At 43.4% G+C, this 24,035-nt stretch overlaps 1 protein-coding gene across 1 annotated transcript in view; it reads right to left on the reverse strand.

Moving 5' to 3' along the window:
- EGR2 (early growth response 2) overlaps positions 1 to 23,603 on the reverse strand; it is a 79,907-nt gene extending 56,304 nt beyond the window's left edge. Inside the window, exons 1-2 of the mRNA XM_070225640.1 lie at positions 23,381 to 23,603; positions 22,821 to 22,864 (exon numbers count right to left, since the gene is read on the reverse strand). The gene's annotated coding sequence lies outside the window, so the exon portion shown is untranslated. The remainder of the gene's footprint in view (positions 1 to 22,820; positions 22,865 to 23,380) is intronic.
- Between the last annotated feature and the right edge of the window lie 432 nt (positions 23,604 to 24,035).

Genomic DNA, 24,035 nt, shown 5'->3' on the forward strand with positions numbered 1-24,035 from the left:
TGTTTTTGCTTAACTCCATCTTGGGGACCTGACTTACTACCTATCAGATTGACTTCAGTTCCACAGGACTTGCAAAAACCACAGTAGTATCAAGCTAATAGAGTCTCTAATTCATGTGTTGGAGGTAAGTTTGAAGTTGGAAAAACATGGCAAAAGAGAATGTAAGAGTATTCCCTTTGTAGGAGGGAAGAAATTAAGCACCCCAAAAAATCATGGGATGAAGAGAGACTTTGGGGGAAAAAAACCTGATAAGAAACAAAGTCCCATCTATTTGAAATCACCAGCATCATCTTGCATGAAGAGATGCCTCCTGCCTTTTAGCCCTTTGAGAAAACTGAGGTGTCAGTCTGCTCTCAGTGTTGAGAGCCTATTGCGGGCCAAGCATGGAGCTCAGCGCTTTACAGAAAGTGCCTCTTTAATACTCATTTGCAATCATTATTCTTCTGATTTTACAGAGTGGAAACTGAAAGCTCCATCACTAGTAATGGCAAAACTCAACCCACACTCAGCTCTGAGATGGCCCCAAAGCTCCAGAATTTTACTGCTCCCTCGTTGCTCCTAATTATGCCTCTTGTAAACTTTGAAGCAGTGTTTCATAGCCTAGAGATTAATAGCAAATATTTATCCAAGGCCAGTTTCCAGGTCTGGCTCTGCAGCCCCGAAAGCCCATGAAGAGAAAACACCTCCTATGACCCCCGTTCAAGTCCTAACCCCCAGTATCTCAGAATGTGACCTCATTGCAGATGTAACTAGTCAAGTTAAGGTCATACTGGAGTAAGGCAGATCCCTAATTCATCATGACTGCTGTCTTTAGAAGAAGAGGAGAAGAGACACTGAGCAGACACGTGAGTGGAGAATGCCACGTGAGGCACTGAAGTGCTACAGCTGCAAGCCAAGGAGCCAAGGAATGTCAAGGATTGACAGTCACCACCAGAAGCTAGAAGGAGAGGAAGGATTCTCCCCCGACGGGTTTCAGAGGGAGCATGGCCCTGATGACACCTTAATTTCAAACTTCTAGCCTCCAGAAAACTGTAAGACCAAATTCTGTGGTTTGAACCCGCCCAGTTTGTGGTACTTTGTTACAGCAGCCCTAAGAAACTAATATATCCAGCCCTGAAACTGGGGGGAGATGTTCTTCTCCACCCATGAAAATAAACAGAGAACATCCTTTTGTGGGTTTTTAACACTTCAGCCCCCGAGAGCTAGGCTGTCTGTTGTCACTGTGATTATGCAATGGCAATCATGACAATGACATCATGGCAGACACGTTGCCTTCTCCCCAGTTGCCATCCTTCTCCACTTTTGCTAACAGACCCCTATTTTGTCAGGTATTGGCCCTGCATCCTTCTTGGGGGCCTTTTACTTCCGTACCCACGTCGACCTTGGAAGGCTCTAATTGGACCCATCAAATCGAATTAGCTTCTTACAGCCCATTTTGTTAGTGAAACTATTTTGGAGCTTAGAAATCTGCCAGGTTTTACCATCCACATGCTAAGACCAAATGGGGCTTCTGCATCCTGCCTTGTCAGACTGAAAGGATGGAGTGAATGATTCATCCACCAACTCAAAAAATTAATAGGTTTGGTGGCTTGTGTGGCATAATTACCAGCACTTACTAACAGATCCCAACAATAGCATCACTGGCAAACCCATGGAGATGAAAGCAGTCATCTCTCTGTGCTTCTCCTCTTTACCCTCCCTTAAAACAGACTAGGGGATGGACATGTTTTTAAATGTTTCTTCTTATTCAAATTGAACTTGATAATTTTATATTTTAACATCTTTTTTTTTACATACTGTATGATTCCATTTATATAAAGTTCAAAAACAGGCAAACGAATGTATCCTGTTAGAAGTGAGGAGAGAGGTTACCCCTGGTGAGGAGGGAGAGGTAGAGATTGGGAGGGGGCTTCCGGGGTGGTGGCCAGGTTGTCTTTCTTGAGCTGAGTGCTGGTCACACAGGTGTGTTCATTTTATAACACGTGATTTGTGCACTTTTCTGTGTCTATGTTGCCTTTCAATGATTTTTTTAAAGATCATATTTTGGCTCCCACTAATTCTAACGTCCTTTCTTCCACAGTGCTGTTTCCACTCAAGTTCATCCTAAAACGACACTCCCTGGAAGACTAACTTAATAAGGGACCCCAGGTGAAGTAATATCAGGGTGGTAACCTGGACCCCACGTCCTAGGCATCGTTCCTGATCAGGTCTGCCTCCCTACCTCTCCCACTAAGTCACCACTTTCTAGGAGTTAACAGCCACTTCCTAACTCCCTCTTAAAAGCATTTTTTTGTCTAGTATTATTTCTAGAAAATGTTCTTACTAAAGAGGTCTTCCTATTTCACATGAGATGATTTAAGGTCTGTTTCACTGTGAGGCAGGTTCTCTGAATATGCAGTTTATATCTTACATAATGGCCCTCCTCCCCCAAATCACACCTTTATTGCCTTTAGTTGAATTTATTAAACTGATCATTTATGTGAGCAAGGGCATCGCTTTCAAAACTAAGCAGTAAGGAAATGACATGCTTCCCATCTGCTCACACTTGGCATTGGTTTTCAGGGGTGTTTACCTAATACGTCTAAAGTAGCTGTGAATAAACAAAATACAGTTTTCAGAGGAACTGCTCATGACACATTGCATCACATGACACTTCCATCTTAGTTCAAGAAAAAACAGAACAAAAAAAAATTAAGAAATGCACCTGCAGACAAATTCCATTTATTCTGAATGTCATTTTGCTCACCCACGATGGCCACAACATATAAAATATTGACAGAATAAATTTGAAAAATTTTATCTAAGGCTTTCAATTTCTTTTGAGGTTTTTGATTAAAGATCAAAATAGACCAAAGATTTCTCCATTTTCCTATTGAGGACCTCTATTGTGAAGAAAGCTTTATTCATTCAATAAATTTTTACTCATTATCTGCTACAGGCTAAACTCTGTGGATGGTTTTAAAATTATCTATCATTCAAAGTGTTTAAAATTTATCAAGGGAGACAAAAAAGTGGCAGAATCCCAACAAAACAGATGGTGAAAAGTACAGAATTGGAGGAACTGAGGTCACAACCCTGAAGGAGGTAACATTGACTCTTGAAGAATGGATGGGATTTTAAAGGTGGAGACGGGGAGGAAGGAAGATCCTACCAGGTAGAGGGAACAACTTTAGAAAATGCCGAAGAGTAAAGGAGGACAGAGCAGTAATTAAATAACGTGGCCAGAGCTTTGGGTGGGAGAGGGCAGTAGGAGTTAACACAGCCCTGGGAGGGAAGGTGGAAGCCAGATTTCAGAGTTTGAACTGAAAGCTTACAAAATCTCTGAAGCAAACAGAAGTGAAAGAGTATTATTACTAGGCTGCGTGTGTGTGTGTGTGTGTGTGTGTGTGGCAAAATACATATAACCTGAAATTTACCATTTTAACCATTTTTCAGCATACAGTTCAGTGGCATTAAGTACATGCACACTGTTGTACAACCATCACCACCAGCCATCTCCAGAACTTTCTCATCTTCCCCAACTAAAACTCTGTACTCACTAAACACTAAATCTCCATTCCACCCTCTCCCCAGCCCCGACAACAACCATTCTACTTACTGTCTCTATGATTTTCATCACTCCAACTACCTCATATAAGTGGAATCATACAGTATTTGCCCTTTTGTGACTAGCTTATTTCACGTAGCGTAAAGTTTTCAAGGTTTATTCATTTTGTAGCATGTGTCAGAATTTCCTTCCTTTCTAAGGCTGAATAATATTCCATTGTAAATATATACCACATTTTGTTTATCCATTTATAACCCAAGAGTCAATGGACACTTGGGTTGCTTACACCTCTTGGCTATTGTGAATAATGCTATGAACATGGGTGTACAAATATCTCCCTGATTTCAACTCTGTTGGGTACATATCTGGAAGTGCAATTGCTGGATCATATGGTAATTCTGTTTAATTTTTTGAGGAATCTTCATACCGTTTTTCCACAGAGGTTATACCACTTTACATTCCCACCAGCAGTGCACAAGAGTTCCAATGTCTCTACATCATTACCTACACTTGCTATTTTCTGTTCTGTTGTTTTTTTTTTTTTTTTTTAGTAATAGTCATCCTAACAGGTGTGAAGTAGTATCTTATCAATTTGATTTGCATTTCTCTAATGATTAGTGATATTGAGCATCTTTTCATGTGCTTATTGGCCATTCATATATATTCTTTGGAGAAATGTCAGCTTGAGTGCTTTGCTCATTTTTTAATTGGGCTGTCTGTTTTAATGTTGTTGATGTACAAGAGTTATTTGTATATTCTGGATGTTAATCCCCTATCTGATATATGACTTGTAAATATTTTCTCCCATTTTGTGGGTTGCCTTTCACTCTGTTGATATTGTGCATTGATACACAAAAGTACTAAATTTTGATGAAATTCAACCTAATTTTTCTTTTGTTGTCTTTGGTTTTGGCATCATATCTAAGAAGTCATTGACAAATCCAATGTCACAAAGCTTTTCTTATATGTTTTCTTCTAAGAGTTTTCTCTCTTAAGTTTAGGTCTTTGGTCCATTTTGAGTTAATTTTTTATATGGTGTAAGATAAGGGTCCAACTTCATTTTACATATCTAGTCTTCCCAACACCATTTGTTGAAAAGAGCTATATAACCATATAACCTAGCAATTCCACTTCTAAGTGTAGACCCAAAAAATTGAAAACAGGGACTCAAACAGATACTTGTACACCAGTGTTCACAACAGCACTCGTCACAATAGCCAAAAGGTGAAAATAACTCAAATGTCCACAAATGGATGAATGGTTAAACAGAATGTGGTATATCCATACAATGGAATATTTTTCAACCATAAAAAGGAGTGAAGTTCTGACACATGCTGCAACATGGAGAAAACTTGAAAACATTATGCCAAGTGAAATAATCCAGATACAAAAACCGAATATTATTTGATTTCATTTATATGAGGTATCTAGAATAGGCGAATTCATAGAGACGGAAAATAGAATAGAAGATACCAGAGAAAGACAAACACTGGATGATCCCAATTATATGTGGAATCTAAAAAAATGGAATTCATAGAAACAGAGAGCAGATTGGTGGTTGTCAGAGGCGGCAAGCGGGGGAAGAGGGGAAGTGGAGGAAATGAATAAAGGTGGTCAACATGTACAAACCTCCAGTTATAAGATAAATAAGTCCTAGAGATATAATGTACAGCATGGTGACCATAGTTTACTGTATTGTACATTTGAGAATTTCTAAGACAGTAGAACTTAAAAGTTCTCACCACACCAAAAAATGATAAGTATGTAGGGTGATAGATGTTAACTAAACTTATTATTTTGCAATATATGCATATATCAAATCATTACACTGTACACCTTAAACTTACTTATATGTCAATTATATCTCAGTAAAGCTGGGGGGACAAAAAGAAGTTACCAGGGGCTGGGGGTGGAGATAATGGGGAATTATTTCTTAATGATCAGAGTTTCTGTTTCCAGTGATGAAACATTTTGGAAATAGATAGTGGTGATGGTTCCACAACACTGTGAATGTACTTAATGCCTCTGAATTGTACACTTAAAAATGGTTAAAATGATAAACCTCATGTTATGAATATTTTACCAATTTCACTATTTTCATTTTTAAAAAGTGGGTTTGCCTTACCTCTAAGGGACACAGGTGATTCCAAATCCTCTGGCTAAACACATGACACACATACCACCACAAGAATAAATGCAATATTGTATAAATATGAAATAAATAAAAACAAATCAAAGAGCTCTGCAAGTGGGGAGGGAGTTGGGAAAAGAGAGAGAAATTGAAGGCAGGGCCACTGGATGGGAGGCTGCTGTGATGGTCCCAGAGTGACCTGATTTCGGATACTGCAGATGGAAACGGAAGATGGTACACACACGAGGCAGAGAGAACTCAGTGGCTAAAAGAACATGGCACAGGGCCAAAGGAAAGGCGGAAAATGCCAGGCCAGGGCCACACTGGGACTTTTGTGGGCCCCTTCCTCTATACACACACACACAAACTAAAATTATATTTTACGATTGCACTGGTATAAAGATGAATATGTCATTATGAATTAAAAATTTTTATTTTTTTGGTCCTGAAAGTACTTTTTTCCTTCTGATTTAAAAAAAAAAAATCAAAACATTTTTGTGGGCTCCTAAACACACACATGTAGGCCCTCAGCTCTGCCCCTTCTGAGCCTCCTGGAGGAGAAGCCTTGAGCCAACCCGGTCCCAGGAAGTGAGGGTCTCCTCCCCAAGAATATCCACCCTCCTTCCCCTCCCTGCGGCCTCCCTCTGAGTGCCTGCTTGTGGTATTGAGGACTTTGTCACTGCAAATATGTGATGCGGCAGGGCAAGACATTCAGAGATTAGTGGCTCAGTATCGGGGTAAAGACTATGGACTCCAGAATCCGAACAATTTGGTTCTGAATCACAGCTCCCCCTGCCTAACTGTGTAAATTGGAGCAAGTTGCTTAACCTTTCTGAGCCACGGTTTCTATCTGTCAAGTGTGTGTTAGAGTTCCTAAAATCATAGAGGTCTTGCGAGGCTTAAATGTGGTGAGAAAACAACCAGTTTAGCGCGATGCCTGGTACGTGGCTGGCAAGTCTTGACAACTTGCCATCCTTAAATCTGGCACTTACCATCAGCTAGGTATAAACAGGCACAGTGATTTGGGGGTTGCTATGAGGGGGAGGAGGAAAGGCATAAAGACACCTGGAGAAGGGAACACAGGAAGGGTGAAGGAGTCCAGAGAGTGATGGAAGGAACCCAAACCGTTTCACACTTTTGCCCAGAACAAGCCCAATTAACCTCCCACAATCTCCCACCCGCACTGCCGGGAGTGCTGCCTCTTCTAAGCACACAGTGGCTCATGTCACCCCCTACAGACAACTTTAAAATGGTCCCCTGAGAGCAAGGTTCCAGCTCTCTTTAAGTCTCATTTCCTACGTGCCCCACTCCTCTTCCCCCACCCGCCACTCTAAACTTATCATTCCTCACACTCTCCTGCCCTTTTTGCTCACATGGTTTCTTTTGCCTAGAATGCCTTTTTTGGTGGACTTTTACTCATCCTACAAGACCCAACCCGATGTCTCCTCCTTCTGCAGCTGCATAGGCAAAATTAATCCCTCCCTCTCCTGGGCTTCCACAGCACCTGCATCACTGTCCTTATCCTGTCACCCTGTTTGATAATCATTTGTTTACATCTCTTTCCCCAGCTTGGAGGTGTGTTCCAGAAGGGGAGAGGCTGTTGGACTCTCATTCACAGGCTGCCTCCATCACCAGGTTCCCATCCCAACCGCCGCCCCACCTCCCGCACATGTTGGCAGCCTATAAATGAGGGAAGGATGTTTTCTTCATTGTTTATTTGGTTTTGGAATCTCTCTTCTCACACCTGTTCCATCATAGGACGCTGGTTTATGCAGCAAATTAAAGATTCAAGACTTGGCAAAGTCACAATGAGGCATGAAGTAGCAAGGAACTAGTAGAATTGTTTCCAAGATGGGAGAATACCAGGGTGGGGAGTAACTTGATGATTGCACCTGGGTCTCCAGGTGGCTATTCCTAAAGGGATAGGGGTAGAGGGAGTCACTAGTACCCCCAAAGTCTTGGAAGTGTTCATCTATATAATCAGAACCCAATGAGTAATACAGGGTGAGGGGCTAGACAGCTGCCTCTAACATCAGCTTTCCCTTCCTTGTACATTTCTCACCCACTGCCCCACCTCCTCCTCAGACAGCACTTGGCCTGTTTTCTTCTGTTTTCCTTCAAGACCATCTCCCTTTTCCCCCAGTTTCTACCTGACCCTGAGCTCACCCAAATGAAAAACCTGGAATTGGGAAGTATTTGTCCCCACTCCCTAGGAATTTCTCTACCAACTGTCTTCTGGAACTTTCCCCTGTGGGGGAGGCAAACTGCCAGACCTCCCATGTCCACTTTGGTAGTATGCACTTGGCAGACTCCAGTGCTCCTGATTCAATCTGGACTGTACTTTTACCCCCATCTGACTCCTCCATCACCTGGAGCCTACGGCAGCAGCTTTGTGCCAGAAACCTCTGGCTGGCCACCTCAACAGCCACAGAAGGGTTGGGGCATCCTCATCCTCAGCATTGTTGGAGTGACTGATGAATGAAGGTTGGTTCCCGGGGCGTGTTCCTGAGGAACACAGTGAGAAGCTGCTGTGGCCCCTGTAGCAGAGAATGTTGTGTCTTCTCATGCCTCTGCAGAGTCTTTCTGAATCACGTTGTCTGGGACCCCCCGCCCGCCCCCCCCCTCCCCCGGCCGTCATCCTAATCGTCAGACACTGCCCTGGGGCAAGCTGGAGCTCTGGAAGGTGGTACACACCCACAAACAGCCAGCTTCATTCCACTTGTTCCTGAGGAACTAGTTGTCCCAACAGTGTCTAGCATCTGTTGCCTCCTTCCCATTCTCATGGCCACCACCCTGGCTCAAAGCCCTCATTTCATGTCTCATCCAGGCTCTTGCAATAATCTACCTTTTCCTCACTTAAACCTTTCTATACAGCGCTGCTGAAGAAATGCCCTAAAGAACACTCTGTGTGAGTCCATTTACATGAGGTTTGAGAACAGACAAGAGTAATCTAGATGCAGAAGTCAAAAATAGTGGGTACTTGTGTGTTTGGAGAGGGTGTTCAGTATTGTCAATGAGGGAGCATGAGGGAGCCTTCTGAAATGTTGGAAATGCTCTATATTTTGATCTGTGTGTTCATTACATATATAAAAATTCATGGAGCCTTATACTTAAGATTTATGCAATTTATATATGTTAGGTCTCAATAAGAGAGTAAAAAAATAGAGTAGAATACATCTGCCTTTATGTAGCAACCATTTTTTTGTGTCCACAATGTGGCAGGGATTCAGGGATGGGACAAACAACCCCTGCTACCCACTTCTCCCTCAGCTTGCCTTCCAGACTTGTCTCCTATTCTTCTGGACGAACACAAGACTATTAGCTGGTGGCCCACATCCATCCCTTTACCACCCCAGGTTCCTCAGAAAACTCATGTGGGCCTCCTCCCATCACCACCTCTTCCTACTCCCAATGCCACTTGGTGGATTCCTTCTGCGAGGCTCAAAAAGAAGATTAGCTTTCAAATGAGGCTTTCTCAATTCAGGAATCCTGGTCTCCTCTCTGCAACCTTATGTGCTCTTCTTGGTACCTCCTTTTTGGGAGTTCTCATTCTCCTGCCTGACCTTTCCTAGTAGACACAAGCTCCTCGAGGGGAGAGACTGATCGCTGATTCACCTCTGCTCCGCAAACACCTGCTGAATTGAAGGATCAGGAAAGGCAAGGGAAGAAAACCTTGAACAGCTCCCAGGCTTCCTGGCTTGCTCTCTGCCTGATGAGCTGTTGATCAGCACACAGCGTAAGCAAGGCCTTTGGACCACCGCCTGCTCCGAGATCACACCCACCCTGCTCCGAGACCTCTGCCATGGTTAGCTTGAGGGATTTGGGCTGCAATGGTTTGTTAAGGCATTCAGTGCTCCAAAACGCCACGTCCAGAGACCTCCTGAGAAAAAACAAAACAGGTGGTGAGGGAGAAGGGGGAAGGACAGGGAAGTGAGCAAATACGCCCACTGGCAAGTGGTCCCTCTCAAGATCAGATCTGTTTATTTCTCCCTAAGTTCTCTGTGGACATCACCTCTGTATCCAGGGGAAAGACCTTATTGCTTCAGTCTCAAAAGAGAGAGCAGACAATCTTGGGGCATCAAGTGGATTGAACCCTGGTACCCAGACAGCTGTCAGCTCTGAATTTGTGCTTCCATTACAGAGCATCGCTTCAAAACATGACTTCAGGTATTAGTTTACACGTACCTGTGCCACACAAAGTATGTATTAATAAATATACTGATTATCTACCATAGGCAGGGCCTTGTGCAAAGGGGAACAGAGGATTCATAAAATAGAATTCACCATTCCTGCCTCCCACAGGGTTTAAAAGTAGTTTGGCATATGTATGGGATATTCGCTGAAGCATTGTTTATAACAAGAAAAAATTAGAAACAACCTAAATATCCATCATGAGGAGAAGGGCCAAATAAGATGTAGCACGCTGGCTTCCTAGAATACAGTAGAGTAATTTAACGGAACTAACTAGGGATTATATGTGTCACCATTAATAGATCTCAAAAATATATTGAGTGAAAAAGTCAGATTGTAGAATGATGCGTATCGTACAATATCATTTATGCAAACACACGCATAATGAAAACACTACTCTACACATTCTATGAATACATAATATATCCGCATGTAGAAGCCTGCTTTTTAGATGGTACAGAAAGTACGCACTTTCTCTCTGGGAGAAGGGAAGAAACAGGGAAGGGCCTAGATCAAAGGGGGCTTTTGCTTTTTCTATAATTGCTCTCATTTTTTTTAAGTAATTGGGAAGGCACAGCCTAAATACATGAGAAGCTAAGTAATGCGTTCATCGATAACCGTGACAACAATGTAAGCAACGTCGCAAGGCGGAATAGATTTATGGTCCAACGATCCGCATCTGCACTAATGGCTGCAAGTTTAGAAGAGAAGGGCCCGCTGGGTGTTAGGGGGCCGTGAGAAGGAGCTAAGCAGTTAGGATTTCCTTGGAAGTCTTTTGGGAAGGAAGTGCTGTGATGAAGGTGGAGTTTGGTGAATATTCATCTGGCTACAGGTGTACAACATAAAAATTTGCGTTATGAGTGTTTGTGAGGTTTTTTTTCCTCATACTTCTCAGGCCCGGGGAAATTAAAGAACACAGTATCATACAAACCAAGCTCTGAGAGGAAATCACGTTAGGAAGATGAAGGATGCTTTGGTGTAACCCTTGAGGCAAATTAACAAGTGCTAGGGACTCCAGAGGCATCTGGGGATCAGCAAGTTTACTTATCAGTTTCCTTCACTGGGTTGTGAGCTCCTTGGGGGCTGGGGCTGTGATGTCTTCCTTCCTGGAGCCCCAGGGCACAGAAGAGTGTGTGATGTTCTGTCACAGGCACTCAGTGAACACTTGTTGAATGAATAAATGAATATTGCAGAATGGTCAAAGAGAATAAATACTACAAAAAGTCTGTTGCTTGAACGACTAACTCTTTAGCTCTGAGGCACATCTGCCGCCTTCTCCATTCTCCCCTGCTCCCTCCCTTAGAGGAACTTTCACTCTCCTCTTGGCACCCCTCTGACCCCCACTTCCCCTCCATAACTCCATCCCTAAACCCTGGGTCCTTCCTTAGAATGGAGGTAGGGAGTGACTGTCAACCCTCAGAGATGTCTGAGGTCAGAAAAGGATAAAATAAAAAATCGTTTGGGAGGACTGAGCTGGGAAGATCCTCACAGGAGCTGAGGGGCTGGTGAGGATGTTGGTGGGATGGGAGGACTCTAACCTAAGTCAGGCGGGAGATCAGCCTACAGGAAGAGAGGCAGGCAGGTGGAAGGACTAGGCCAGATTTCAGAAATTGGATGTGGAACTGGTTCATGCAGACATTTTCAAACGTGGAGCTCAGAATTCCAGGATTCTACAGATAGCCTCCAGGAGTTTCCAAACAATGAGGCTGCTTCTGCCAAGGACAGAAGATTAAAACTGCCAGAGGGACCCACTCATCTATTATCTGTCTTACATCCTGGGGTTCTGAGTAAGATTTCATTTGAAGGAAGAAGACCAGCTTGAGGAAAGAGAGGGAGAGAGAGGTCATTCTGCTAAAACATTTGAGAGAACATGGAGTTCACGGACTCTCACTCTCTTTCTCATGAAATAAGATCTTAAATGAAAAGTATTCTAGGTGGAAAAGGCTCTCAATGAGTGTTTGTATTGGACTAGACACATGAAAAGAACTCAACCAAAGGATAAATTCACTTGGAATTACTCCAAATTGCCTACGCCATCAGCTTTTCAGCATTAGGATTACCCCTAAAAAGCCTAAAGTAAGAGACTGAAAGCCCAGGTTAAAGGAAGCAGGGAGGCGTCAATGATCGGTGTTTGGTTCTTGTTAATATCATTGCTACTCTATTGAGCATTCTCAGGAGCTCAGCTACCCTTGCATCATAATCTCATTATTCTCATATTCCCAATATGAGAATCATCATATTCTCACAACAGGCTATGAGGTAGGCCCTATTACTATCCCTACCAAGGCTCAGAGAGGTTGAGCAGGTTGCCCAGCATCACACAGGCTAACAAGCAGCAGAGCTGGGCTTTGCATCCAGGCAGCCTGACTTCAAAGTCCCTGAGCTTAAGCCTGGTGCAGTAATCTCTCCCAAAGATAATGCCGGAGCATGGGTGGTTGAAGTAAGGTGCAGGTACCTGCAGCAAAAGGTCCTGAGGAAGAGAACACACACTTTCATTTCTGAGAGGGTCCCATGTGACACAGTCCTCCAAGGAAAATTCCAGAAACTCTGTCTCTGTTGGGGCAGTTGCCTCCCTGGCCCTTGGGTGGACTAACCACACCTGGAAGGTTCGTTCCCTTCTGGATGCCTCATCTTTGGAGAGTTTAAAAGGTAGCTCACCTTGAATCAGTGAACAGAAGGACGAAGGACCTGGCTAACTATAAAAGAAAGTGATGAGATTCAATTTCAAGAAGAGAAGATTAGAAGGGAAGGGGAGAGCGACCTCAAACACTCAGAAAGCTTCCTCCAGGAACAGTGACCAAACTTGTTTCTCTGCAGCTCTTGGTGGCAGAACTAAGGTCAATGGAGAAGTAAGAGAGATACATTTCAAACAAATATTACAAATGATTTTCCTAGATCTGTTTGAAAATGAAATTGGCCACACTTGAGATGGTGAGTACTCTGTCAGAGGAAGCAACCAAGCAGAGAGAGAATCAGGAATCGTGAGCGCCAAGTGGGAACTCATGTTGAATAGAAATTTAAATGAGCTACTAAAGCCTCATCTGAAATGAAGATTCCTCAAGTTTATAATTATGATGTTTCTTTTCCTTTTCAACATTTCGCACTGAGCCGAAGACTTAAGAAAGAACCCAGTGGTCATTCCGGCCACTGAAAGCATATCACCTTATAAATTCCTATCCTCTGCATGTCTGTGCAGAGGAAGCCCCACCTGTGACAGAAGCCTATACGACTGTTGGCAGGGGCAACATTTTTCACACTAATAGTACCACTCGGAATAAATACCATCTCCATTTGGGAGATAGTCGTTGACAGAAGAGAATTGACCTGCTTGATCAGGAATATATGTCAGGCGCTGATAATAGGGAAATTCTTTTCAGCCGAGCCCCAGAACCTGAACAGTCATAATGAGACCGATTTAATGAGCCTCCTGGTCTACAACTATATTAATTACAACCCTGTCACAGAAGGCAGCCAACTCAAGATAAAATAGGTAAAATACACAGGAATTGGATCACATTCAGAATCTTTTCCCCAGTTACGAATAGGCTGGCAGTCACGTACATCTGGCTATAGCAAGTGAGTGGATTGAACGCCCTCTGTAAGCTGCTAGGAAGAAATGCTCAGGGAGTCAGTCTAAACAGCAGAAATGCTTCTGAACTCTGGGTTTGTCTCTCAGAATGCATCTACCCCAAATCCGTCTGATGAGACTGATCAGTCCCAACTTGTTCCTACCCTGGAAAAAGAAGAAAAAAGATAGCAAAGGCCGTCTTGTTGAGCAGGTAGGCACACCTCCAACCCTTTATTTGGTCAGGTCTCACAAATCTCTCCCCTTAAGGAGGGAATTTCTTCAGGTAAAATTTAAGTTGGAAATTGTCATCAATCCAGTTCGACAAATCATCATCAGGGGCCTATTTACTGCTAACCCACATTGAGTACTAGCAGGAGCCATGCACTGTTTTAAGTATGTTAGCTCATATAGTCATCACAAAATACCTTGAGATCAGAGCTGACAGTGTACCCTTCACAAGAAGCCCGGAGATGTTAAGCGGTTTGTCCAAGGGCACACAGCCAATTTGATGGAGCCAGGATTCAAACCCGGGCTGACTGACTGCAGAGCCAGGCTGCTTAAGCACGAGGCCATGCTGTGCACTGTATGTTTGCAGGCAGCTTGTTCTTTCAGCAAGCGTTGAGCACCTCCTGTGGACGAGGAACTGTGCCGGGTACTGGGCAGAGATGAATAAGACACAAGACCTGTCCAGAGTAGTTGGGCAATTCCAGTGATGGTAACAAACTATCCCATTCCCTGGGAGTGAGCAAGGGCTTCTAGAAATGGTCAAGAGCAATAAGACCTGAACGATGAGTAAGAGTCAGACAGTGAGTGGACGGGAGCCAGAGGAGGGAGAGGTTACAGAAAGAATCCCCGGGACCAGGGTGGCAGGAGCACAGGCCCTGTGCGAACGTTGAAGAATGACTCCACAGACAGAGGAGAGAGCTTCCTGACCGGAAGGACTTGGGAGGAGGCAAAACTTGAGTTAGGTCCTTAAAAATAGACAGAGTAAAAGAAGATGGGCAGTGTATATGATATTCACTTTAAATCCGTTGACGTTTTCTCAACTTTACATAACCTTCTCACTCTAAGTCAGACCCAGGGAACTTTGCCACACAGACAAAGGAGCGAATCCAAGGATTAATCACCTGCCAATCAAAAGTGGCCACAATGGTTCTTTTCTTATGCTGGGGAGATTTTGATGATGCAGAAATCAAAGATCGGGCGTGGCTGATGAAGGAGGCAGGGGAGAGGACAAAAATGGCATCCTGAGCCTCGACTCAGCCAGGCTGTCTTTACTCAGAATCTGATAGAGAGCAGCAGAAAACAGTTGGAAGCAAAGCCTGTGTTCACATAGCCAAAGCCCCATAGGCCTGAAAACTCACACTGACCGCTAGCTCTGACCCCAGGGCCCACTGATTTGTGAACCCATGAAGTCCGTGCCTCCCCCAGCTCTGCACCACCAGAGTGCAAGCAGCCCTGCCTGGCCTGCCAGGCTCTCCCCATCTCAATCCCGCCTGCCTGGGCAGTGGTTCTCCAGTCTCACCACGCACTGGAATCACCTTCAAGGTTGGTTGAATCACAGATTGCAGGCCCCGCCTCCAGAGCTTCTGATTCAGTAGGTCTGGGATGGTGCCAAGAATTTGCATTTCTAACAAGTTCCCAGGTGATGCTGATGCTGGTGGTCCCACACTTTGGGAACAGCTGCTTCACAGCACAAGGCAAGTAGCATCTCTCCAGGAAGGCTTCCCCCAGAGCTCCAGCCCCTCCAGCTCCCCTCCCCAGTGTTACTGCACGTTTAGGTTAACATATACTGCAAAGACAAACCCCACTGCCTGGAGCAGGAGCCAGATGGGCAATGGAATATGGGGGAGTTGCATGAGCTCAGGTGCATACGCATTGCATGAGAGATGGGAGCTGGGGTGGACTGGAAAATTCAGGCCCCAGTAAAAGTAGGTAACTCACTCAGCTCTAGCCAGTTTGTTCTGGGTGTCATTGCAAACCCAGGATTGCCAGGTCTTCTAGCTTTCAAGAGAAAGCAGAAATCCTCATTTTTATGTAAAATATCCCAATTTTTCAAAGTTGGTTTGAGATTTTTAGAGACACAGCAGGACAGGTCAGGTGCCCTCAAGCCTCTTGTAGCTTACTTTAGACAAATGTACTGTGGTGATAATGTAAGATGAGGGAAAGGGGATGAGGCCTATATAAGAACTCTCTGTTCCAGCTTTGCAACTTTTCTGTAAAACTAAAGTCATCCCCAAAATAAAAAATTTATTTAAAAATAATTAAGCCAGTAAAATATAACTTTTTTTCTTAAAAACTAAAAAGAAAGTTTACGGGCAAAATCTGGTCCACGGCAACCTGTCTTTAGCTTTTGATTAAGAAAGAACGAAAACCGTCTTATATTTCCTAGAATCCTAGCTCTAGACGTGCTCTTTGGGATCTCTGACTTTGAACCTCTTAGCTTTATGCAGGAAAAGCTGGAGTTCCGGAAAGTTTAAATCATTTGTCCAAGATATCACAACAGAGGGAGATCAATGCCAGGAGACACAGCGTTGTCACCATGTCCTTTTAATCACCACACTTACTTCCTCCTGTCCTCCATTTACTTCAGGTACAAAAATACCTTACTTCCTCCACCAGATTATAAGAAATTTGAAGGCATACTCCATGCGTTATTAATATTTGTAATTCAGTATCTCTTACATAAAGATATTGAACAAATAGTCCTATTTTCATTAATACATTGAAGAGGAATGGTTTTTAACTCTTTTATAGCTCCTTCACCGTATTCAGGAAATGGTTGTCCAATGATTAACTGTGTCAGTCACTTAACCATCCCGGGCCTTAGGTTCCTGATGTGTAAAATGAGAGGGTTGGACTCTGTCCTTCCCACCAGAAGTGTGACTCATGGACCAGCGGCCTTGGCATCACCAGGAAGCCTGTCAGGAATGCAAAATCTCAGGCCCCAGACGGTAGCTACCGAAACAGAATCTGCATTTTAACAAGATTCCCTGAGGTGATTTGTATGCTCATTAACGTTTGAGAAGCACTGGACTAGTTCTCAAATTTTAGTGTGCACCAAAATCACCTGGGGGGCCGGCCCAGTGGCGCAGCGGTTAAGTTGGCACATTCCGCTCCTGGGAGGCCCGGGGTTCGCTGGTTCGGATCCCGGGTGCAGACATGGCACGGCTTGGCAAAAGCCATGCTGTGGTAGGCGTCCCACGTATAAAGTAGAGGAAGATGGGCATGGATGTTAGCTCAGGGCCAGTCTTCCTCTGCAAAAAGAGGAGGATTGGCAGTAGTTAGCTCAGGGCTAACCTTCCTCAAAAAAAAAAAAAAAATCACCTGGGTTACTTACAAATGCAGATATCTGGGTCCCACCACAGATCAACTAAAAGGGCATGGAGACTGGGACTCAGTGTTTTTAATGAGCTCGCCAGGGCCTCACTTTGAGAAATACTGCACTGCTTGTGCTCTCTCAAGTCCCCCCACCTGAACATTCTGCTTTCACCTCACCTCGCAGCCTGCTCTCTGGCCCAGAGCCCCAAGCTGCCTGTCTCTTTTCGGATCAGGAGTGCCAGCCTGGTATCCCAGCAAATTCACTCTCGGGGAAGGGAAGGGGGAGTCATGATCTGTAGCATTTGCATGGTGAAAATACTCCCACTACAGCCAATTTCAAACACCCAATGTGATGTCACTGAACATGGAATTGGGGAAACATGGGCACACTTTGTTCTCCAGTAGAAGCTGGCTGTGGCACACCACAGCCTGTCGCCCTCATTTCACCGGTGTCCTAATTCTCAATGAGCCAACCCTACCTTTGATTCTTACTGGACGCCAGTCATGCACTCAACACTCTACTGAAGGTCGCAGAGGAGAGCAAAGGTGCATAAAAGATTAGGCAACAGGGCAGAGTGATGAAGCACTCAGGCTTTAAGACAGGCCTGGTTTCAAATCCAAATCTGCCTCATAATGTGCAACCCTGATCAAATTGCTTAATCTCTTTAAGCAATTTGCTTTATATAAATAAATAAATACATACGTGTGTGTATATATATACATATATATACATATAGTCATGTACCGCATAAAAATGTTTCAGTCAATGATGAACCATATGTTCAACCATAGTCCCATAAGATCAATGGTACTAGGTGGGTAGCCTAGGTGTGTAGTATACTATAGCATCTAGGTTTGTGTAAGTACACTCTATGATGTTTGCACAACACCAAAATCACGTAACAACACATTTCCCAGGACATATCCCCATCGTTAAGCAACACATAACTATAGGATATTTGCCAAGCACTAAAAAAATTATATATACACATACACACACATATATATTATATACTAAATACACGCAATCTCAAGGAGATTTTGGTCTGGCCCATGTAAGGACATATTTATACATTTTAATTTAAAAGTTGGGTGGTAGGTACATGGATATTCTTTTGTTTTTTAAAGATTGGTCCTGAACTAACATGTATTGCCAATCGTTTTTTTTTCTTCTTCTTCTTCTTCTTTCCAAAGCCCCCCAGTACACAGTTGTATATCCTAGATGTAGGTCCTTCTAGTTGTGCTATGTGGGACGCCAACTCAGCATGGCTTGATGAGCAGTGCTAGGTCCGTGCCCGGGACCCTAACCAGTGAATGTTGGGCCAACAAAGCAGACCACATGAACTTAACCACTTGGCGATGGAGCTGGCCCCTATTATTTGTTTTTTAATTACACATATATGGCATATAATCTTTTGAATGTATTATTTATTTCACAATAAAAAAAGATAATACAAACCTAAATGAAGTTAATCACTAAAATGTGTCATCTCATCATCTTCCCAGCTCATCCATGTTGAAAACTGAGGTCATGACCCACTGGGAACTTGGATGAGAATTTGGCTCTGTTGGGATGTCAGCTGGATGCTTGATGAAGCTACGGGCATCAAATTCTCTTTGCAACTTGTGGCTGGCAAACTTGAAGAGAAATGAGGGAACCCCATTCAACTAAGGAGAAACTTTGTTTACGTTTTGTGAGGACCTGAGTCAGAAGTTCTGTCTCTGCCACTACCACTAGCACAGACACAAGTGAACTCCTGTGAACCAGTAGGCAGGCTCAGAAATGGGGTTCAGGGGAAGCACAACATGACTCAGAAAAGACACGGGCCATTTTTCCCTTTGCATCTGAACACTCTTCAGCTGAAAGGCTTTCCAACAACTGAAATAAGTCATTCATACTCCTTTCAGGATCCACTCAATGTCCCAGCCATCTCCCCCTTGTCCAGGTGATGTCTTGTTTTAAAGTGTTGAGTGATGAGAATGGTATGGCCGGGCTGCTGGTGGACAGCAGGCACTTGGCCCTGACAGTCAAGATTGTAGGCCCTTCTCTGGGCCTCAGGTTCTTTCCTAAACCAGAAGGATGAGTCAGGTGATCCCTCAAGCCTCTTGCAACTTCAATACTCAAAGGTTTGGCCATGGCAGAGTACTAGTCTGGTGATGTATTCAAGTCTATCAGGGGGAGGAAGAAATCAGCATTTTCAAATCACTTCGCTTCCTTGATGTCTTATGCTTTTCCTGCTTTGTTTCTTCTAAGACATTCTTATGTAGGAAATAAATAGGGGAGAGAGTTCATTGCATTGAGCCAAGTAGACAATAAAAATTGCTAATGCTTAAATAGTGTGATAGCACACTCTAAGTGCTTTACAATCTATTGATTCAGCTGAGGAAGATACTATTATCATTATCCCCAATTTACAGATGGGTAAACTGAGGCACGGAGCAAAGAAGTGGTTTGTCCAAAGGTCACATAACTTGTATGTGGCAAAGCCAGGATTATGAACCTAAGGAGTTTGGTGCCAGAATCTGTGTTTTAACCGCTGTGCTACACTGCCTTTAGATCGTATGTTATCCAGAAGTGTACCTGATAGAGTGGCCTTTCTTTGAGGAGGTTAAGCTAGAAAATCTCATTTTATGAATCTTGGAGACTCCTCAGGAGTTTGAAGTCTCTATTTAGAATTGTTTTTGTCCCAGATTCTGGAAATTATTCTTTGATTTTGCCTGAAAAGGTATCCAAAGGTTTGCCTTAAAATTTCCTTACCAGTCACTTCTCAACAGATCAGCAGTGGGATGGTTTTAAAACACAGGACAAATCAAGGTGGTGGAGAGCCCACTTAACAGAGGCAGGAAAGCAGGGTCCTAGTGGTCTAGCCTCTGACCCAAGAAGCTGTGCATCTTGTGGGAGGTGCTTCACCTCTCTGGAGCTCAGACTTCTCACTTGTAAGATAAAGAATTGAAGATAGGTGACTTCGGAGGTCCTCTGCCTCTCTAAAGAGGTTCTGCGTCTCTCTTCTTCCCTAAACCATACAGGTTGTTGGCGATGAAGAGATAAAACAAATGACAAGCAAGTTTCGACGGTACTCTGAAAGCAGACACCAGACATGTAAATTCAGATCCCAGGAATGTGAGAGAAAGCTCTGGCATGGCCTTCCTATTTCAGCGGACAACTAATCAATGCAGAAACAGCCAGGTAATTAAAAGCCACCTTTTCATTTTCAGACTTTGCTCATCATAGACTCATCCTTCAAACGACCTATATTTACCAAAGTTCCTCCCAGGCCCAGACAAGGAGAGATCTTTCCCATTCCACAATCTTTCTTCAAACTCAACATTTTGAGTTTGAGTCTTTCACATTTCATAATAGAAACAAACCTTTAAAATATTCAACACAAAATACTTGAGACTTCCAAAGTTTGTGAATCATAACATATTATCGATCTGTCCAAATCATGACAAATAGATTATAAGTTCCTTCATGATACCTCAGCATCTGATGAAGCTGAGGCACCCAACAAATATTTGTTGATTAGTAATAAAAGTGTGAATGCCAAGTTTTAATAGCTACCAATGAAGAATCAGGCTCATGCATATGCTGATTAAGCCTCACTTTGCTTCTCCCAGGTTAATCGCATACACCATTCAACGTCAGACCAGGCAGTGAGACCTCCCCAACATTTACCTCAGAAACTAACATTTTACCAGAACATCTGATGCCCTGACCGCCCTCCCACACGTTTCACTGAGGACTAGGTGAGAGAGACCCAGCACACTGACACAAATACCTAAGGTCACTGGTGCTTGGGAAACCCTGAGCTTAGGACTTGATGAGGGCTTGGTGGATTATTCCCCAATCCTCTTACCCATTTGGTTTCATAACCTCAAGAAGTCAGAGCCAAAGGGGTTGATAAGTAAATGACAGTGACTGGGGGAGGAGAGGAAGGGCAGGATTGGAAGTGAATTTAGGATGTCACAGTACAGCAGCCAGAGTTACCTTCTCTGAAGAACCCAGTGTTCTTACTTTGAGGGACACTGGATCTCGATGGCATTGCCACCTGGCCTGGGAAAAGCCTGCCTTGTGCAAGCCAGGGGATTTGAATCAATTATCTTAGTCTGTGTCTTTGCAATCATGCCACTGGGGCAGAGTAGCCCAAGGGTCTTTTCTGTATGATCGTTCCTTGAACAGTGGCAAACGTCCATATCAGGCTTGAACTGTGAGTTAATTTGAGAATGAGAGCTGGTGGGATCTATGCTCAATTACAGAGGAAGATTATTAATTAGTCTAAAGAAGATTTATGCTTTAAATTATCAATATCACTATCTGAAGGTATCAAGTGACCCTGGACCCCTATTAGGATTTAGGGAAGATGATCTTCTCCCTCTGGGAGTTTAAGCACTTCCTACCCACTCAAAGCAACCATTACCCTTACAAAGAAGGCAGCGCTCTGCACCTGAAAAGTTCTAACTGGAGATAAGGGTTTAGAGGCTGCCTGGTCCCTGAATTGCAATGCTGATGAGGAGAGAATGGGCAAGGCCATCGGCTATGTTTTCACCCTCAGTTGAGCATTCTTCTTCTCTTTGAAATTATCACAATAACTGTCATAATTCCACTTATTATTGTACAGTTCTTTTCAACTTCTCAAACACCTTCCCAAACAGTATCTCGGTTGGATCAACTGAATTCCAAATCTGTTTACTTTAACTTGGCATTCTGTTAAAAGTTTTCTTTCTTTTCAGACAGTTCTGGAATGTCTCTGCTTTCCTCTTGTCAAGCACTCCACGGCCTCCTCTGAGCTACCTGGCTTAAGAGAATAAAGGGTCAGGAGCTGTGCTGTCCAGGAGAAATGTCTGCAGTGACGGAAATGTTTTCTATCCGCGCTGTCCGATGGAGTAACTGCTAGTTTCACACAGCTATTGAACACCTGAAATGTGGCTAGTGTGGCTGAGGAATTGAATACTAATATTATTTCATTTGAATTAATTTAAATAAAAATAGCCACACAGAGCTAGTGGTGCCATATTGGACAGTGCGGTTCTGGAGAGTTTTCACAGTACAGGAGAGAGAAGGTTAAACTGTCAGTCATTGTTGCTTAACTTTCATTTCCAAATGGTACTGATTTCCGCACACAGAAATTTAAAGATTTTTCAAACGTTAAACCAAGCTTTCACATAGTCCATGTGGCTTAATGCTGGAGTTGTGTGCTCTCCCCTCAAATGCAAATATGGCCCAACACAATGTGCAGCAGTAGCAACTTTATTCTTCTGTAGGGTCTAGGAACCTTCACATCCCTGCTGGGAGGGCTCCATGCTCTCAGGCTTGTGAATTCCCCACCCTGCACCCACACAGCTCGAGCCTTCTAAAGAGCGCCCTTTGTCTGCTTGGCTTGTGTGTCAAGGAGGCAAAGGGTTCTGCTGCACGGCAATTAATCAAATGGCCCAATTCTACCTTTGATCTGGGAGAAAATAGTCAAGATGATATTGAGGAGGAGAAAGTGAGACACAGTGACAGAGAAAAAGAGGGCGGAGGGAGAGGAGAAACTGCTAGAGAGAGAAGAGGGAAGGGAAGGTGGAAGGGAGAGATGGTGGTAGCGAAGGGCATGGGTATTTCAAAGAGAGGGTCCAGCTCTCATTCTCGCCTCCATATTCTTAGAAAAACCAGAATGTCCCAAACCCCTGTGACAAGTCCCTTTTCTACTACTGGCCAAATTCAAGGCACCAGATATTCTAACTCAGAGTAGGGGTGTGATAAATGTTTATTAGGAGTAATAGGTTTTGACAATATCTATTAACTTCCTACTCCAACATCCCTACGTCTAGTTTTCACTTAGGTCAACAAGGGGTGTACCTAAAAGCGACACTCAGAAAGATCCTAAGAGAGAGTCTTCCAAGGAAAATATGGTAAGCCTGCAGTTCTCTGAGAGCTCCTAGAGACATTTCAACTTTCTTTATCCTGATTGAAAAACCAGAAATCCAGGATTAACTGCAGAGAAGGCAAGAACTAGTAATCATTTGTGATTAAATACAATAGCTTGGTAGCAAAACCCTTCCCAAGGCCTTGCAGGGTTTACCTTTAAATGAAGCTCTTTAAACAACGGCTGGGTGGAAGGTAGACCTGAAAGAGAAGATTGAAAAAGAAATGGCATTATTTTGTTCAACTGAAGAGAAATGAAGTATTCAAAAACAAGGGTTATGTTGGCCTTAGTTTTGTTTTGCTTAAGAAAAAAAGAGCTATAATATGTGTTCCTTTTGTACATCTTAAAAACATGTTAGGGACACACTGAGCTGATAGATATCAAAAATTATGAATATTCCACTCAATAATTAAGCATGTCTTCTTTTCTTGGCCCTTTTAATGACAGCATTTCCTGCACAATCCATTTTAATCCAATTCTTTGATATTTAAAAAAATGGAGATTCCTTTAATTGATTCATAGGGAAAGTTTATTTATCCAAAGGAACCGAGAAAAGTTAGGTTTGGAGATAATTGATGGAGCTTTTTTTATGAAGTTACAAGTTGGCATTTACAGGGGAAATTATCTACAGATGAAACAAATTAAACTGCAGTTTTTCTAGAGAACTAACTTGATTTCACTCGATTGCATAAACACACAGACCAAAACACACTTACCCTGTTCACAGTTGTGAGCTCGGTTGGATTTGGGGCCAAGCTATAATGTTATAAATGTTCTAAATGAGGAGCCCAGCCCTTCTGAGTTCTGTAAAACATGTCCAGTTTTCCATGACCAGACATTGGAGTCTGGTTATATCCGTCACAGGTGAATGGGTTTATTCTTGGCCTATCTAACTCAAACCCTCTAGGAACCTCTTTGAAAACCACAGAACATCATTCCATGCTTGATTTTGCACTAAGATCTTTCAATGGGTTGAAACATACTGCACGTAAGAGCAGGTGTTCCCAAGTCATGGCCCAACTCCACGCCTGAGGAGGCTGCAGAGGGCATGCCATTCTCATTAACAATGCACCATCTCTGCATCTCTTCCTGAAACAGGCTCACCTGGTTTCAGACAGGAGGATGGGGACAGAGGCAGGCAATATCTTGACCACTCCATCTTCTGGGAGTACACTTGCTTGCAAACAGAGGAAAGATACAAATGAACATGAATCCATGGCTGGTCTCTTGAAACCTTCAGAAAGCCCCTAAAATGGCTGAAAGGGCAAATCTTGGCCTCAGCCTTGATCTGGTTACACCTGTGTTGATCCAAACATGGAGGAAAACCCGATGAGTATCTTCAGTTACCCTGGATTACCAGTCGGAATTTTA

This window comes from Equus caballus, chromosome 1 (assembly GCF_041296265.1).
Source record: "Equus caballus isolate H_3958 breed thoroughbred chromosome 1, TB-T2T, whole genome shotgun sequence".
NCBI lineage: Eukaryota > Metazoa > Chordata > Mammalia > Perissodactyla > Equidae > Equus > Equus caballus.